This window comes from Vulpes vulpes, chromosome 7, assembly GCF_048418805.1.
Source record: "Vulpes vulpes isolate BD-2025 chromosome 7, VulVul3, whole genome shotgun sequence".
Lineage (NCBI taxonomy): Eukaryota > Metazoa > Chordata > Mammalia > Carnivora > Canidae > Vulpes > Vulpes vulpes.
Genome location: NC_132786.1, coordinates 107828034 through 107846698, shown reverse-complemented (window position 1 = coordinate 107846698; position 18665 = coordinate 107828034). Strand labels below are relative to the sequence as shown.

At 43.6% G+C, this 18665-nt stretch overlaps 1 protein-coding gene across 4 annotated transcripts in view; it reads left to right on the top strand.

The window, feature by feature from the left end:
* Window positions 1-3040: 3040 nt before the first annotated feature.
* Window positions 3041-18665, top strand: part of SCRN1 (secernin 1) — a 63776-nt gene continuing 48151 nt past the window's right edge. The window contains exons 1-2 of one of the 4 annotated variants that reach the window (XM_072764641.1): window positions 4650-5327; window positions 5487-5707. The gene's annotated coding sequence lies outside the window, so the exon portion shown is untranslated. Of the gene's footprint in view, window positions 3356-4649; window positions 5708-18665 lie in introns of those variants that run through there. The other 3 variants (XM_072764639.1, XM_072764640.1, XM_072764642.1) reach the window with 3 other exon arrangements.

Sequence of the window (18665 nt, the reverse complement as noted above, 5' to 3'; positions counted from 1 at the left end):
AAATTTCACTGATGGTATTAATAATAGATTAGAGTCTGCAAAAGAAAAGTGAACTCAAAGAAATACTATTTAAAATAAAATATTCAAAATAAAGCAGAGAGATAAAAAGACTGATGGAGGTTGGGGACACAGAATAGAAACTTAGTGACCTGTAGGAAAATATCAAGTCATCTAATATATGTATGTAATTGGAGTCCCTGAATTTGGGAGGGGAACTGTACAATGTGTAAAATATGTGTAGAAATAATAGCCAAAACTTTTCCTGATTTGATGAAAACTATAAACCTACAGATTCAAGAAGTTTAATGAACCCCAGTGGGATAAACATGATTAAAAAAAAAAAACAGACTGAGTTACAGGATAATTCTGTAAGCCTGTGTTAAAGCAAAAACTTTTAAAAGCCACCATGGAGGGGGAAAAGAATAGATGTACAGAGGAAGAAAGATAATCATACACAGACTTTTCCTTAGAAACTGCAAGTCTTGTGACAGTGTTTTAGGACAACAAAATGGTACCTTTAAATTGCTCAGAGAAAAAGAATCTCTCTGCCAAAAATTATATACTCAATGAAAGTGTTTAAAAAATGAAAGCGATGGGGATCCCCGGGTCCCCGGCTCAGCGGTTCAAGTGCCTGCCTTTGCTCCAGGATGTGATCCTGGAGTCCCGGATCGAGTCCCATGTCGGGCTCTCTGCATAGAGCCTGCTTCTCCCTCTGCCTGTGTCTCTGCTCCCCTCTCTCTCTATGTCTATCATAAATAAATAAATAAATCTTTAAAAAAAATGAAGGCGATGTAATGACTTTCAGACAAAATTAGAGAAAGTTCACTACCATCAAACCTGCACTTACAATAAATGCCAGCAATGACATTTATTGGTGAGGAGGGGAGGGGGATAGAAGGATACTGTTGAAAGTGTTTTGCATTATACCTGAAATTACATTATTTGAAGGTAGACAGTGGTATGTTTAAGATGCATATTGTAAATTCTAGAGTAATCAAAAATAAAACATGTAGTATGATTAATAAACCAATAATGGATATAAAATGTAATACTAAAAACCCCCTCAATTCCCCAAAAGAAGGCAAGTAAAAGCGGGGGTGGGGGGGAGAGGAAACAAAGAACAGATGGAACAAATGGAAGTAGCAAGATGTCACATTTATAACCCACCATGTTGATAATTGCATTAAATAAACATCAATGGTTTGAACCAGAGTTTCTCAGCCTTAGTACTATTGACATTTAGGGCCAGTTAATTCTTGGTGTTGGAGGTTGTGCTTTGTATCCTAGGGTGTTGATAGCATCCCTGGCCTCTATGCACTAGATACCAGTAGAGACCTCCCCCACCTCTGTCATTTTGACAACCAAAAATATCTCCAGACATTGCCAAATGTTAAGAGCTGCTGATCTAAACACTAATTAAAAAGCAAATAATGTCTGAATGAAAAGCAGGATCCAATTATATTTAGTTTTTAAAAAGACCCCTATTCTGCCCCCCCCCCCCCCCCCCCCCCCCCCGTGGCGCAGTGGTTTAGCGCCACCGGCAGCCTGGGGTGTGATCCTGGAGACCCGGGATCGAGTCCCACGTTAGGCTCCCTGCATGGAGGCTGCTTCACCCTCTGCCTGTGTCTCTGCCTCCCTCTCTCTCTGTCTCTGTCTCTATGAATAAATAAATAAAAAATCTTAGAAAAAACAAATAAAAAAAACCCCTATTCTAATATGAAGAGGGGGAAACAGGTTAAAAGTAAAAGGATGGTTTCCTTGGTCGACTAAATGCACAATAAGGTCCTTTTGTGTGCTAAGGGTGTATGACCACTGCTCAATCCTGCAGCATTCCACTGATTCCCACTATCCATTCACTCATGTGGCAAACCACAAGCACAAAAGACATGCAAAAAAAGTCCCCTTCCCTCCCCTGTATTTTGTCACCCAATTTTCCTTCCTGGTGGCATCTCATATTACCGTTTCTTCTGTATTCTTCCAAAGATATTCCATGCATTTGCCAATATGAGTACAGGCATATTCCCCCCCCCCCCCAAATGAGAACACACACAATATTCAGCATATGGGCCTGTCCCCTCACCTCCCGTAGTATACGTTGGAAATCTTTCATATCAGGACACAGAGATAGATCTTCCCCATTTAAAAATTGTTATAGCTGGGTAGCATTCCATTGTATTGATGTGCTGTAATATATTTCACAGTCCTTTATTGATGGACAATTGCTTCCAGTCTTCGCTAGCACAAATAATATATCAATGGATATGACCTTGACTCCTATCCTTTCACACCTCTATCAGTGTATGGTAGGATAAATTACAGAAATGGAATCCTTGGATCAAAGACTATATATTGCATATGTATTTGTTTTTTGGGGACATACTGCAAAACTGTCCCTTGTGGAGGTTATAAAAACTTTTTAAAAAAATATTTCGCTGATAGATGGAAAATGCTACCTTGCATAGTTGATTTGCAGTTAAGTGAGCATGAATATCTTTTTCACGTGCCTGAGTGGTATTGCGTTTTCCTTGTGAACTATCTCTTCATATCCTTTGAGTTGGTGAATTTATAAAAGGTAGAGCCTGTGATCTGGTGACAGACGGATGGTCATGTCCTGACCAATGACCTTGACGCCAGCCAGCATCTACACACCTGTCACCTGTCTGTGGATTTATTAACCCAGGTATGGGATGTTGGCTTTGCTATGTGCTGTGTGACCTTGGGCGAGTTACTTGACCTCTTTGGGCTCCCACGTCCAAGTCCCCAGCGCAGGCTCTCGCAGGGCGGCACCTTTAAAAGCAAGGAGTCGCCTTGGACCCCGTGAGTCGACGAAGTACAAGACACGCTTCTCCGCGGGCAAATTGTGCAAATTGTGCCGGGGCGCCGAGGCCATCACGTAGCAACCCCACCGCGGAGGCCGGGAGTGCGCGGGGAGGAACCGGGCCTGGCCCCGGAAAGTCCAAGTTCTCCCTTTGGAGAAAGCCGCAACCCGGGCCGTGACCGAGAACTAAACATCGAGCCAAGAGGGAGCCACCTTCTGCGGCGACAGGCGCCCTCCCCTCCCGGGCCGAGCGCGGCGCTGCAGCCCCGGCGCCCAGACGCGGCGGGTGCGGCGCGGCCCGGGCCCGGTGGGGGAGGCGGGGGTGGGCCCGCGGTCACGTGAGCCGCGCCAGCTGCGAGCGGGGGGCGGCGGCCCGGGCGCCCGAGCCTGGGGAGGGGGAAGCGCCCGACGGCCGCCTCCGCCACTGCAGCCGCAGCCCCCGATGTGGCCGCAGTGATCGCCGCCGCCGCAGCGCGCGCACCCTCGGCGGCCGCAGCCTCCGCCCCGCAGAGCCCGCCGGAGCCCGCCGCCCCGCAGGTGAGCCGCAGGCACGGCCGGGGCGCACGACCGGGGCGCACGACCGGGGCGCACGGCGTCCGCAGCCGCCTCTCCCGGGCTTTCCCCGCGTCCGCCATCGCCGGCCGCCGTGCCTCGTTGCCAAGCCCCGTCGCTCCCGGCCCGCGGGCAGATGGGGGCTGGGGCAGGCTGCGGGCTCCGGGGGGCGGGGGGAGGCGGCCCCGGCCCGGCTTGGGGACGACCCGAGGTTGGCGGGGTGGGGGTGGGGCTGGGGGTGGGGGTGGCGCAGGACGGGGACGCCCCACCCCGGGGCGCGGGCACTGCCGCCTGCTTTGAGCCTGGCCCCCCGCTGTGCGCCCAACCCCGTCCTATGCCCTGACCTCTGGGTGCTTTTCCTGCGTTTTCCTTTTCCTGGTAGCCAAGTTGCTGCCCCGCTGGGGTGTGTGCCTGTGCCCCCCACCCCCTCCACTTCTCCACTGCTCCTTTCCCCCACCACCTCCATCACCCCTCCACCCCCGCCATCCCCCCACCCCTCCTCACTCTCCTACACCCCCTCCATCACCCCTACACCCCCTCCACCCTCCACCCCTCCATCACCCCTCCACCCCCACCCCTCCATCCCTCACCCCTCCATCCCCCATCCTCTCCTTCCCCCCACCCCTCCACTCCTTCCACCCCTCCACTTCTCCATTCCCTCACCCCTCCCTCACCCCTCCATCCCCCCACCCCTCCACCCCCTCCAACCTCTCTACCCCCTCCACTCCTTCCACCCCTCCACCCCCTCCAACCTCTCTACCCCCTCCACTCCTTCCACCCCTCCACCCCTCCATCCCCATCCCTTCCTTCCACCCCTCCACTCCTTCCACCCCTCCACCTCTCCTTCCCCTCACCCCTCCATCACCCCTCCACCCTCTCCACCCCTCCATCCCCACCCCCTCCTTCCACCCCTCCACTCCTTCCACCCCTCCACCTCTCCATCCCCTCACCCCTCCATCACCCCTCCATCCCCTCCACCCTCTCCACCCCCTCCACTCCTTCCACCCCCTCCACTCCTTCCACCCCGCCACCTCTCCATCCCCCCACCCTTCCATCACCCCTTCCCCCCTCCCCCCCTCGGGCTGCTCCCGGGGTTCGCAGCTCTCTCGGTGGGGGCAGCGCTGGAGTGGGCCCGGCACCTTCCCGGGAGGTAGCGCACCTGCCGCCCGGGGGGCGCGAACCTGGCTGCCTGGTGGGGCCCGCTGTCCTTGACCTGGCCCTGCGCCCGGGCCCTCGGGTTTGCGAGCAGGCATGGGGCCAGGGACTGCCCTCCCCTTAAGGGCAAACGCGCCGGCTGTAGCCGGCTCGTCTATGCGGGCTGCGGGAGTTGACCCAACAGCCCCCGCCCCCAGCCGCACTCGGGGAGGTTCTTGGGAGCGGGGGTGGCGGGGCTCGCGGTGGCGCCCGGACTCTACTGGGGAAAGGCGCTCGTGCATTTCTGCTGTGATCATGCACGTCAGTGCTCGGTTCGCTGGTCTGTCCGGACGCCCGTTACTTGGCAGCATCACTGCGAGGTCTGAGACCAGTGTGGTCTGCAAAACCGGAGGGACGCTCGAACTTTCAGAGAATTGACAAGAACTGGGATTTAGGGGTTTCAAATGGCCATTAAATGCAAGTGCGTCTGAGGAAGCCGTCATTCGCGGTGACTCGAAACTGACTTGGTAGAGCTTTCTGGACGTGCTGTTCAATTCTGACCTGTGATGGTCTTGAATTACACTTGTGTCCAGCTTCCCGGTGGGGGGTGTGTGCGTGTGCGCCAGCCGTGTTCCAGGCCCGACCAGAAGATGCCACGGGTTGCAGAGGAAACCTATGTTAACTCAAAATGGCAGCGTGAAAAATCAGGCCAGGCTGAAGCCTAGAGACCACAGCTAACGTCAGCTGCCCCCTGACTTAGGCCTTGGTGAAGAAATAACCGCAGGGAAGGCTCCGGAGTGTGGCTGCAGCTGGTCCTAAGCTGGTAGGAAGGGATTCCTGCAGCAGGCTAGATTTTAGGGCGCAGCAGGGTCATGGGGAGGTGAAGTGGGAAGTTTGGAGTGCTATAATTATCTTCTCCAACTTCTTGAAAGCTGAAAGACCTAATTAAAATGTTCTGTGATTTTGATCTGATTTTCTTCAGGCTCCGCTAAAGACGATTTATGTGGCTGCTTTTGTCTGTTTGATACAAAACTTCTGTTTATTTTATACCTGCAAGTGGCTCTCAAAAGACTTAAGCGTCTAGTTGTAAACATCACCCAAGGACATGACAAATACCAGGTTCTTAGAGCAAGTTTCATTGGAAGAACCGTACAGCTCCACGATCAAGCATCCAGGCATCAGAGAATGATAAATTCTTGAAAGGTGACTCATTTTAGGATTTTTTTTTTTTCTCCCCGGTTTCATGGCTGTGCTGCCAGCCATCTTCTCATTTAGGAAAGAGGAGATGCATGAGGAGGCAAGTGTTCCAGGGATAATGAAATAGAGGATGATTAGTGCTATGGTCAGGAATGGCGAGCTGGAAGCAGCCTGGAGAGCACTCTGCTGTCAACCCTCTTTTTTCAGCCCAGGAAGCTGAATCCAGCAGGGTGATTGGGCTGCACCCAAGGTCATATAGCTGGTTGGCAACTGGCAGTGAGAAATTGAAGTCCAGGTCTCGTAACTGCCCAGGTCAGGGTTCCACGTGCCACTTTTTTACAGCCTGGATTAAAGGGACAAACCTGTCATTATTAGAATGGCAAACAGAGCAATTCAAAAGCAAACTGTAACATGAATTTAAAAATCTATGGGTATTTAAAGTAAGTGGCTACATCTTAGTTTCCAAATTCAAAACCATTTAACTTCTTAAGCATTTTGTACCTCATGTATACATTTTCCAGTGACTAGACTGCCTCTATATTTAAGCACCAAAAATGTAATTTTATTTATACTCTTTAAGATAAACACATTCTATGATTTAAAAATGGGTGGCTCACGTTTGTGGAGAATCATTAGGTCAACTTCATTTTTTAAAAGAAACCAAAGTAGGATGTGTAATAGCTTTTGAATATGTCTAATTTTAAGTAAAAGGTAAACAATGGGCCTAGTTTAAAATAACTTTGAAGCAGCTCTTTGAAGCAGAGGCTCTTTCTGGAATTTGAACCTGAATTCTCTTGGTCATATACCAGTAACCACAGATCTACTAAAGTCAAGCTGGAAAGTGTGCATGGGTTAGTATTTGCAAGGAGGTGGTGGGGATACAAAATATCTCTTGTGGGCATTCCATATCTGCAGAAGGAGAAGGTGCATGGGTTGCAGGGAACAAGGAGAATAATTTGCAGTGGTGAAGTGGATAGGAGCTAGGTATGGATGATTATGTGCAAGTGCAGACAGATGATGATACCATGTATGCTGTTTAAAAAAGGATAAGTTGTGTTAGAGTGTGAATGTGAATATTCATTCACTTAAATTCCCCTGATATGCCAAGGATATTTAAAATCACGAATTTGGGAAATACTTAACCATGTGCAATTTGTGTTTGTTGGGGAACAATAAGCCAAAGTTATTTTTAAAAAGTCTTCAAGATCTCTTTATCCAGCAATAACCAGTCCTTAGGAATGAATGAGAGCCTAGGTCTGTGCTGATTCAATAGCCAGTAGCCACGTGTGGCTATTGAGCACTTGAAATGTGGATAGTCTGAACTGAGATGTGTGAACTACACACCACCTTTAAATATTTATATGAAAAGAATTTAAAATATCTCATTAATTGTGTATTGATTATATATTTATTATTTTAGATATATTCAGTTTAAATAAAATATGTTATTAACAGTAGTTTCACCAGTTTCTCTTTTTTAGGTGTGGCTCCTGGAAAACATAAAATTATTATTATTTTTTTGTATTTTTTTTATTGGAGTTCAATTTGCCAACATATAGCATAACACCCAGTGCACATCCTGTCCAGTGCCCCCCTCAGTGTCCGTCACCCAGTCACCCCATACCCCTGCCCACCCCTGCCCTTCACCCCACACCCCATACCACTGCCCACCCAGGCCCTTCCACTACCCTTTGTTCATTTCCCAGAGTTAGGAGTCTCTCATGCTCTGTCACCTTCTCTGATATTTCCCACTCATTTTATCTCCTTTGCCCTTTAATCTCTTTCACTGTTATTTATATTCCCCGAATGAATGAGACCAAATAATGTTTGTCCTTCTCCGATTGACTTACTTCACTCAGCATAATACTCTCCAGTTCCATCCATGTTGAAGCAAATGGTGGGTATTCGTCGTTTCTAATGGCTGAGTAATATTCCACTGTATATAGAGACCACATCTTATTGATCCATTCATCTTTTGATGGACACCGAGGCTCCTTCCACAGTTTGGCTGTTGTGGACATTGCTGCTATAAACATTGAGGTGCAGGTATCTGTTTTTCACTGCATCTGTATCTTTGGGGTAAATCCCCAGCAGTGCAATTGCTGGGTTGTAGGGTAGCTCTATTTGAAAACATAAAAATATATTATGTGGTTTGCATCTGTCTTTCATTACACTGTGTTGGTCTAGATCATTAACAGAAAGTGGAGGTTGGTTAGGATGTGTGGTACTGTTCACAGAACTGGGTGTGTATAGAAGCTGGATGGAGAAGGACCACCAGGAGTGCGTGCTCAGGGACCCTTGGTAATCGGAGAGCATGAGTATGGAGTGTGCTGGGCCTGCTGAGTTATGAGACTCCTGAGGTAGGAAAAACAGTGTGTGGGGATCCAAGATTTGGAATCTATGGAATTGTGGTTGGCAGGGGTTGTGGTGGTGGGACAGGAACCAAGATGGTGGAAAGGTAGCATGGACACAACTGTAAATCACACTGGAAAGTAACTACCGAGTCTGAGATGTCTGGTTTCACAAACATATCTAGCACATTGAAATGAGATGAACAGATCTCATTCAGGGTTTTAGCTCTGGTTCTGCCTCTAATTAGAGGTGTGACCTTGAGCAAATCATTCATTGAGATGCTTCTCAGTCACCTTCTTTTTAAAATGAGATGAACAAGGGCTGTCCACCAACTAGCTAGGTGGTTTCCATGGGATGAGATATGGCATATTAAAATACAGGGATTTATTAGAATTTAAATTACTTTATTACAACACTACACACTGAGATAACTTTTACTTCTACATGTGTGCATAGGAGGACTACAACAACCAAAAGATCAGCCTTCTGGTTCTACCAATATGTGTTTTAAAAATTTAAATTTTTGAGTAATAATATTTTGGGAGGAGATTAGGAATGAGTTCTGCACAGATTCCTCCCCTGTTCTCCCCATCCTAAATAGTTAATTATCCCAACAACATATATTGTTTAATACATCCTTTCACCTTGGTTTCTTTTTTCTTTTTCTTTTTTTAAAATTTATTCATGAGAGACACACAGAAAGAGAGAAGCAGAGATGTAGGCAGAGGGAAAAGCAGGCTCCGTGCAGGGAGCCCGACGTGGGACTTGATTCCGGGACTCCAGGATCACGCCCTGGGCTGAAGGCAGGTGCAAAACCGCTGAGCCTCCCAGGTGCTCCTCACCTTGGTTTCAAATTCAACCTTCATCATATGCTAATTTCCTATATTATATAGGTATATTTCAGTAGTGTCGGCTCTGTTAATCTGTCTGTTCTTGCATGAGTATTAAACTGTTATAATTACTGAAACTTCATAACATGGTTTAATACCATGGGCAAGTCTTTCCTCATTAGTTTTCATTTATGAAACTTCTTGGCTTCTCCCAAATCCTTTCTAGATGAGCTTCAGGATCATTTTTTATCAGGTTGTATCCAAGATTGATTGCTGCCTAGTGACCCCATGGATTAATGTAGGGAAGACTGACACCTCCATATAGCTTCGGATCTTTACATCAAAGCACAGGCATCTCTCCCTGCCCTTCAGATCTTCTCCTAGGTCCCCATAAAGCCTTATAATTTTTTTCATTGAGAATTTGTACATCTCTCTCTAGTAAACTTGTCAGAAAATGGGAAGAAGCCCTATAAAGAAAACTGTAAAACTTGACTAATGGGTTTAGAATCTCATGCCAACAGAGACATTTCCTGCCTTTGGATGGCAAGGTAGAGTCAGGGTGGTTAGGGCATTTTGGAGTCTGGGTTCTTCCTCTACTACTTTCTTATTATATGACTCTGGGCAAGACTTAACCACTGTTGATCTCAATTTTCTCATTTTTAAAAAGGAGAAAATAGGGGATGCCTGGGTGGCTCAGACAATTAAGTGTCTGACTTCACTCAGGTCATGATCTCAGGGTCCTGAGATTGTGCCCATTGTCAGGCTCCATGCTCAGCCTGGAGTCTGCTTCTTCCTCTTCCTCCACCCCTCCTCCTGCCTTGTCAGCACTCTCTCTCAAATAAATGAATAAAATCTAAAAAAAAGGGGGGGGGAGGGGGATAGTATTACCTTTGTGATGTGATTATTGTGTGTTATTTATTTATATATTATATATATCTATATATATTGCTTTAAGCACATAGTGAATGCTTTATACTCTCAATAATAGTAATAGTAATATATAAGATTGTAAGATTTTATGCATTTTACATTATTACATGGAATAATGTAAGATTTTATGATTTTGATTATTTTAGTATTCCTGTCAAATGAATCTATAAATCAGTATCATGTTTAGATCATAGGTCCAGAGAGGCCCTGGAAATATTTCAAGAGGCCAAATTTTTATTTTATTTTTTAAACATATTTTTAAAATTTATTCATGAGAGAGAGAGAGAGAGAGGCAGAGACATAGGCAGAGGGAGAAGCAGGATCCATGCAGAGCCGGACGTGGGACTCAGTCCTGGGTCTCTGGGATCATGCCCTGGGCTGAAGGCAGCGCTAAACCGCTGAGCCTCCTGGGCTGCCCTTTGCCAAATTTTTAGAGTTCAGCTGAACTTAGGAAACAAATGAATGGAAGAGCTAAGAAATGTAAAAGGCAGTTACCAGGGGTGAAGTAGGATATGTACTTGCTCTGTCTCTGAGGTAGATTGGCCACAACCCTTGAGCACTTTGTTCCTGCCCTGTACCAGGAATAGGCAGATCCTTTTCCATCATTCTGTGTCTCTTCTACCCTCACTGTCATTCGTACTCCCAGGCTGGGCCTCATATGGAACGATCTTCCCAGCAATCCATAATGATGATTACAAAGCTCTTGTAGTGGAAGGGATGCCTAAGATCACATGTCCCATTCCCTTTGGGACAAAGGAGCAACCTGCCATCCAAGAAGGCAAGAGTGATGTAGGCATTAATCGCACCCTCCTTTAGAAGCTTCCCACATCATTAGCCCAGCCTGGGACGGTGGTGAACTGAACTGGATGGAATGTCAGGTTACTAAGTCAGGGTGCTTGGGAGGGGAAGGTGCTAAGGGCTGACCAGCTTGAGCCTCACTTGAAACAGAGAGAGGGAACTTGAGAAGGTTAATGTTCCTTCTTCTTCTGTTCTTAATAGTTATATATTTAGTCTAACTCTCCCAGGGCTTAATATACTCCCCTGAAGTCAGTTACATATCTTAGAAAGCTCCTATAAGCATTTCTAGTCATTATTTTAAGTTGGGTTGCTGCCCTTCTCTCTTGGTTGTGTTCATGAGCACCTCTTCTAGGTGATAAAGACCTTGAAAATCTCGTTTTAGTTTTATTTTTCCCTTAGGTTGAACAAGGTGCTTGCAGGTGGCTAGGAGCTCAAAATACAAATTGGTAATTCATCTGACTTCTTAAAAATTCTGATTAAATAATGTAGTGATCAGAGGCTCTTCTGAATATCTTTTTCTCCTCTCAAAGTAAAACCTTAGTGTATTTTTAAATTGCACTTAGAAGTGCCCTAGTGACCTGAAAGAATTAAATGAAATGTCTTTCTTAAACACTAAAGGAATCAGATTTTTTAAATAATTAAAAACCCAGTAAAGTAATGTGAGCTTGCTATAAATTTAAAATGACATAACTAGGTAAAGTAAAATTTAAAGCTTCTATCTCTGTATCCCATCCTTACCTGCATGCCAATTCTCATTTTATATATATATATATATTTTAAGATTTTATTTATTCATGAGAGACACAGAGAGAGTGGCAGAGACATAGGCAGAGGGAGAAGCAGGCTTCCTGCAGGGAGCCTGATGTGGGACTTGATCTTGGGATTTCGGGATCACACCCTGAGCTAAAGGCAGGCGCGTTCAACCACTGAGCCACCCAGGTGTCCCTCAGTTAGATATTAATCCATAAATCCTTTAAGGTTCTTTTCTCTCTTTTTTTTCTTTTGTATATACTTATGTTTACATAAATGTATGTGTATACATATATATGTATATACATATATACATGCATATATTCACATATATGAACACAAGTTTCTGTTGATAGTAAAATGGGATATATTTTCTAATAGTAAAACACAGCAAATAGCTCTGGCATTAATGGATACTTACAATGTAGTTTTTAGGTCAAATTTTGCTAGATGTGATAAAGTAATTCTCTGGTTACCAGCAAGATTTAAATCTTACTACTTTTTTTCCTTCTGTAGGAAATGAATATTTAGCCAATTTTTCACAGGCACAGTGTAAATCACCATTTTAAGAATGACTGAGAAGAGTTTTTGAAATCCCAGTTTGCAGAGTTAACAGGTACATATCAAATCACATTAATGGGAAAAGACCAGAATAGACAATGCATTATTTAGATGGAAGAAGAAAACAGATGGTGGGAATAGGAAGGTCGTAATTAAAAGCAACCTTGCCAAATTAGTGGACACAATGGCAGCAATGTCAGAAATGAGAACAGAAGGAAATGAAAGGATCCTAGATGTGGTTTGCTTAGTAGCTTCTAGATCTTTCTCACAGAGAATGCTTTTGGCAGCTAACCACACACCTGCCTATCTCAAACACATTCTTCTTCTTCATCTCCATTACCATTATGCTTCAAGAACTTTGTTTTTTAAGAACAAATTTTTAAGAACAAAAGGAGCAAACCTTGAATGTTTCTCTATTCTGTGTACACTACATGTATTACCTCGTTTAATCCCCATAGTAGTTCATGGTGAATGGACATCATGGCTCACTGTATAAATGAAGAATTAGTAAGTAGAGGAGCTGTACCAGAGAGATTAATTTAACTGCACAGTCTAACTTATATCATTATGCAAGTCACTTGTTTTTTATGTTACTATGAAAGATGGAAAATGTCTTCCAACCTGCCATGAATACATGGAAGGAAGAAAACATCTTCCTTACAATGAACTGGAGGTGACTATATTTTTCTAATTTGGCAAGCTTGAGTGGGAAATTAATCTTGCCTCTTTCCTAAAATTAAAAAAAAATTGTCATATCCATGAGAAACGGATGCCATTCAACTAATTTCTCCTCTTCCTTTTTTTTTTAAGATTTTAATTTATTTATTTATGAGAGACACAGAGAGGTAGGGACATAGGCAGAGGGAGAAGCAGACTCCTTGCAGGGAGCCTGATGTGGGACTCAATCCCAGGACCCTGGGATCACGACTTGAGTCAAAGGCAGACGTTCAAACATGAGCCACCCAGGTGCCCCTCTCCTCTTTCTTTCACTCTGAAATCCCTAATAGGGCTCTTATTATTATTATTTTTTTTGACTCAGATTCTCACTTTCTATCCAAGGCAGAGGAATCATAATAGTCACCAATCTTGCAGCCTGAGTTTTCTTGTAAATGATACCATATTTTAAATACCCCAGAGTGATGGACAGACTGCTGGGTGTGGTGGGATTTTTGCAGATGGTCCTTGAATTCACATGAGTCATATATATTTACACTACTGTTTTTCAAATATATAAGGATTCCCTTGCCATTTAGTATATACAAATCCATTGGAAGGGTTACCAAATTCATAACATATATTCATTATGTATTTCCCAGCCAACTATAATGACTCTTATGTGGAGGTTTCCGTGAAAATTTTTTGACATTTATAAGTTGGGAAACATCGTATTAGAATATTTTGCATTATAGAGAAGTTCTGGAGTGATTTGAAGAATACTTTTGTGATGTGACCTTTCACCACTTATCCTATGAATAAATGCAGATTAATGGACAACATTCCATTTGACTATATCTAGAAAGCTCTACATTTCCTTAGTTATTAGTTTGTCACATGAATCATTCAGTTAGACGTTTTGCTTTATTCATATTTCTCATTGTGACCATTTATTGCAAATAAGGCAGAATCAGATTTTTCCCAAAGGTAAAATGAGTTCATTTGCCATGACTGAGTTATACGGTTCACCCCAATTCCTGGGTCTCTACCTTGTTGTAAGACCATATTTATTACCTGAAATGAGTTAGGAAAATAGATTGTGATTGCAACTCTTAATTTTCTTTTTTTAAAAAATATTCTCATTACAAATTCTGTACTTTCCTGTGGGAAATTTGAAAATGCCCGAATACATGGAGGTTAAGAAATTGTGATTCTACAACCCAGAGATACTATGACTCTTTAAAAATTTTGTTGCATTTCCTTATGATCTTTTTGCATCATCTATTTAGATAATACATAATTTGAATGATACTATATTTAATTTGTGTGACCTCTTTTCATTTCACCAGCTTGATTCTGTGTATTTATATATTTTCCAGCTTTCCATGATATGTATAGATAGCCAATTACATATTATGTGTTTGTTTTGTTTTTTTGATTCTTACCATCTAAATGGCTGTATTTTGGGGGAGGTGAATGAAGCAGCAGTGGCCCATTAAATTATTAGGGGTTATGATGAAGTTGAATAGTTGTTAATTACCTGAAATTTTAGTTATTTAATTCAATTTATTTATTTAAAACTTTTTTTTTGAGAGAGCGAGTATTTGTGTGCATGAGCAGGGTGTGGAGGGCAAAGGGAGAGAATCTTTTTTAATTTATTTTTTATTTATTTATTTTTTAATATTATATTTACTCATGAGAGATACAGAGCGAGAGAGAGAGGCGCAGAGACACAGGCAGGGGGAGAAGCAGGCTCCATGCAGGGAGCCCGATGCGGGACTTGATCCCAGGACTCCAGGATCATGCCCTGGGCTACAGGCGGCGCTAAACCGCTGCGCCACCGGGGCTACCCGAGAATCTTTTTTTAGAGATTTATTTATTTATTTTGAGAGAGAGTGAGAACAGGGTGGGTGGGGAGAGGCAGAGGGAGAGAGAGTTTCCATGCCCATTGCAGATCCCAACTTGGGGCCTGATCCCACAACCCTGAGATCACGACCTGAGGTGAAACCAAGAGTCCAGTGCCCAACTGGCTGCACCACGCAGGCACTCTGAGAGAAAGAATCTCAAGCAGACTCTATACCCAGGGTGGAGCCCAATGTGGGGCTGGATCTCATGACCTGATCTGAAACCAAGAGTTGGACCCTCAAATGACTGAGCTACCCAGGTACCCTGGTTTTATAATTTTAAATAGGCACTCATTTCTTCTAGCTAATAACATTTATTGCAGTATTTTTGAAATGAGTAACAAACAAGTTTGTAGTCATTTCAATCATTAAGAAAAAAGCATGCAGAGGATATTTCTTAACTGTCTTGCTGGTTTAGAAATATTCAGCTACTTGAAATGATATTTAACTCTTCTTTTCTGACTCATATTCTCACTTTCTATCCAAGGTAGAGAAGTCAATAGTTGCCAATCTTGCATCTGTTAAATGAACGCTTTTTTTAAAAGGCATTTTTATTTTTATTTTTTTTTATTTATTTTTTTTATTAATTAATTAATTAATTTATTTATTTATGATAGTCACAGAGAGATAGAGAGAGAGGCAGAGACACAGGCAGAGGGAGAAGCAGGCTCCATGCACCGGGAGCCCCACGTGGGATTCGATCCCGGGTCTCCAGGATCGCGCCCTGGGCCAAAGGCAGGCGCCAAACCGCTGCGCCACCCAGGGATCCCTAAAAGGCATTTTTAAAGAGTTGGATGAAACTTCGTTTCTTTAAAGTGGTAAAAAATGCAAAACATTGAAATAACCATTAACAATTCATATCTTCCTGATTATCATGTACCCTCATTTCCCTGTGTTAAGTCTAGAGACCAAGAAAGCATAGGTTCCTACACTTCTACTTGTCCTAGTAGGGAAAAGAAAACCCTGCTCTCTCAAGTCAACCAGGGATGGATTTCACCCACCTTCAGCAGAGAGTATTGCTGCCAAACTGTTGCTGAATTCAGCAACAGTCAATTAAAATTAAATGGTTTCTTAAAAATAAATTTGGGAAACGAGAAGCAGAAAGTTGATGGCCTTTGAGGCTGGGGGATGCCTTGGAGGGGCAGTTATTGTATTGTTGTATGTGTGCTGAATGTTTCCACAAACAGCCAGGCAGAAAAAATGAATAATGCTTTTGAGGAGCAAAGAGGTTAAACAACCTGCACTCATGGGTATTGCACACCAGTTTGAACTGGCTGCGTCAGAATCACCTGGGCATTTGTTAGAAATAGCCTTCCTGTGATCTCAGCCTACATCTACTGAATAGAATCAACAAGGAGGGTGTGTCTAGGAATCTGCCATTTTAAGAAACTCCCCAGATGACTTTGATGCATGATCAAATATAAATACCATGAATTAAACCACAGCATGGGAACACCTTGGCAAAATTAGATTTTCCTGCTCTCTTTCTCTCTTTAAAGGTAAAGTAGATATGTTCCTTCCCCTTTATTTATTCAACAAACATTTATTGAGGTCTTATTATGTGCCAGTCTGTGTGCTAGATGCCAGGGAAACAGGGCTTATGTAAGAGTTCTTGCCTTCATGGGACTTATAGTCTGATGAGCAGAGAGACAGGCATTTTGAAACTTGAGGACGTTTCCCCCATTGCATAAACATACAAGACAAACTAAGGTCTCTCTCCATCCTCCTGCCCCAATAATCCTTCCTCAAAGAGGTATCTGAGCCCTAGACAAGTTACAAGTATAACTCGAAGAAAACATTCCTTGTATTAGATCAGTCCAGTGCTATTTCTAGCCTCAAAAGAATTTTGAACATCTCCTCATGTGCTCTGCTTTATTTTTTTTTTTAAGGATTTATTTTTTAAGTTTAGAGGAAGAGAGAGAAAGCACATGTGCTGTCAGGGCGAGGGCACAGGGAGAGGGAGAGAATCTCTCACAGACACCCTGCTGAGTAGAGCCCAACTCAGGGCCCGATCTCACAACCCTCAGATCAGGACCTGAGCCAAAATGAAGAGTTGGTTACTTAACCAACTGAGCCATCCATGCACTTTGCTTTAAAATGTTATTTATTATGGAAAATTATAAGCATATACCAAAGTAAAGAGAACAGTATAGTAAACCACTGCGCGCCCATTACCCAACCTCAGCCATCTTTATTACATAACCAACCTTGTCTCATCTGAACTGTCACCCTTTCTTTCTACCCTGGATTACTTTCAGTATATCTTTTCACATGGAAATATTCCAGTATGTATCTCTAAAAGATATGGGCTCTTTTTCAGACATAACCACAATGGCATAGTATCTAAAACAAGAATTCCTTAATGTCTTCAAATATTCAATCAGTATTCACATTTCTCCAAATGTTTTATAAAGTTTTTATATCATTTATTTAAATCGGGATCCAAATAAATTCCATTCAGTGCTGATGTATCTCTTAAGTAACTTTGTCTCTTAATCTCTTTTTCCTTTCAGTTCTTGTTGTTGAAGAAATCAGATTTACCCTATAATTTCTCCTAGTCTAGGCTTTCCTCATTGCCTCCCAGTGGTGTCATCTGCATTCTCTGTAAACTGATAGTTAAGATCTGGAGGCACTATCACTCCAGTTTGATTCTTTATGGGCATTTTAGTTACACTTTGGACCATGTGTCTGCTGTGCCAGGTGTAAACTGTTGGTGAGAAAGGGTGAAGGAGCCATAGGAGGGATTGGTGTAATGGTGGCAAACCATCACCAGTGAGTAAGAAAGAGGAAAGTAAACATTTATTGGTTGTCCACTGTATACAGCCGCAGGACCTGGTTTTCCACATGCTCTCATATAAATGCAAGTGCTGTGGTGTGCTTGGGGGATTAGTTCCATTTTCACCTGTGGAAACTCTGGTGCAGAGAGTTCATGACCTGCCTGTGTCTTACAGTTGGTGGGTAGAGTCAGATATGAACAAAGGTCTGCTTGTCTTGAAGCCTATCATTCTCTTGCCTCTGTATACACTGGGCTACAGGGCCAAGTAGGCAATGTAAATGAGTACAATTGACTCAACATTGAAAAAAGAAAGAAGAAAAGCACCAGCCCTAGGATGATGCTAGGTGCCACTATATTGTCCTCAGTGTCAGCAGGTGTAGGGGAATGTGGGGAAGAGCCCCTGCTCAGCTCCTGTCTTGATATCTTGCAGGAATGTGCACCCAGTGTTGCCAGATGTTTTGAGTTTTTGGAAGTCAAGTATCTGAATATCTATGAAAAATCTTTAGATTTAAAAATGTCAGCTGCCAATTCAGATTTTAAAAAACATGACCTAGGACAACACCCTGAACCAAGCCTGCCACCCCCTTCCCACCTCATGCTGCTCAGAGGTACATCACCTGAAGGTTGGGGCTGATGACTGGGGCAATTAACTGTCCCAGGAAGGTGTTGCCCCTGAAATTAGAGAAAAGGCCAAGACATCAAGTGACAGCAGACCAGATCTTCAAGAAGTGACAGAGCGTTTAGATACTTCAAGGGAAAAAGCCAGTTTCTGAAGTCTGAACAGATCAGACCCTGACAAAGGAACCACGCTCCTTGCGTACCTTTCCTCATCCTCCTGAGGACTGAGTCCTCACTGTGTCCCAGATGGCATTCTGAGCATTTTGTAAGTATTTGCAAGCTTCAACTCATTTTAGCCTCTCCACAGCCCTGTCATTATCCTCTCGTGGAAACGTGGCAGGGCTCTGAGATTCCAACTTACTTTGACTCCACAGCCTGCTTGCTCACTTACTGCCCTATGTGGTCTTTCTTCCGTTAAATAGTTCCTCGTTCAAGGCATTGAGTATTAGAAACTGCAGTTCCCTGGCTGTGGACTCCCAAAGCCTGATGCTCTACTATCCTGAGCTTTCAACAAAACAGTAGGATTTTCTTTCTTTGAGGCATGGCTTGATGAGCCTTTCGTGGGTTCTGGTTAGCATTTACATCCAGTTCCAAGTGAGACAATTCCTTTCCCAAACACTCTATTGATTCCTTACTATTCCACCAATAGGCACATGACAAAGAAACCAATTCATAAGTGACTTTCATTTGTTCTGTTTTCACTTCGGCAGGAATATCAATAATTAAAGGAACTTATCAATAAATAAAATAATGCAATAAAATAATGTCTTCTTGGCTTTTCTGGAAGCTGG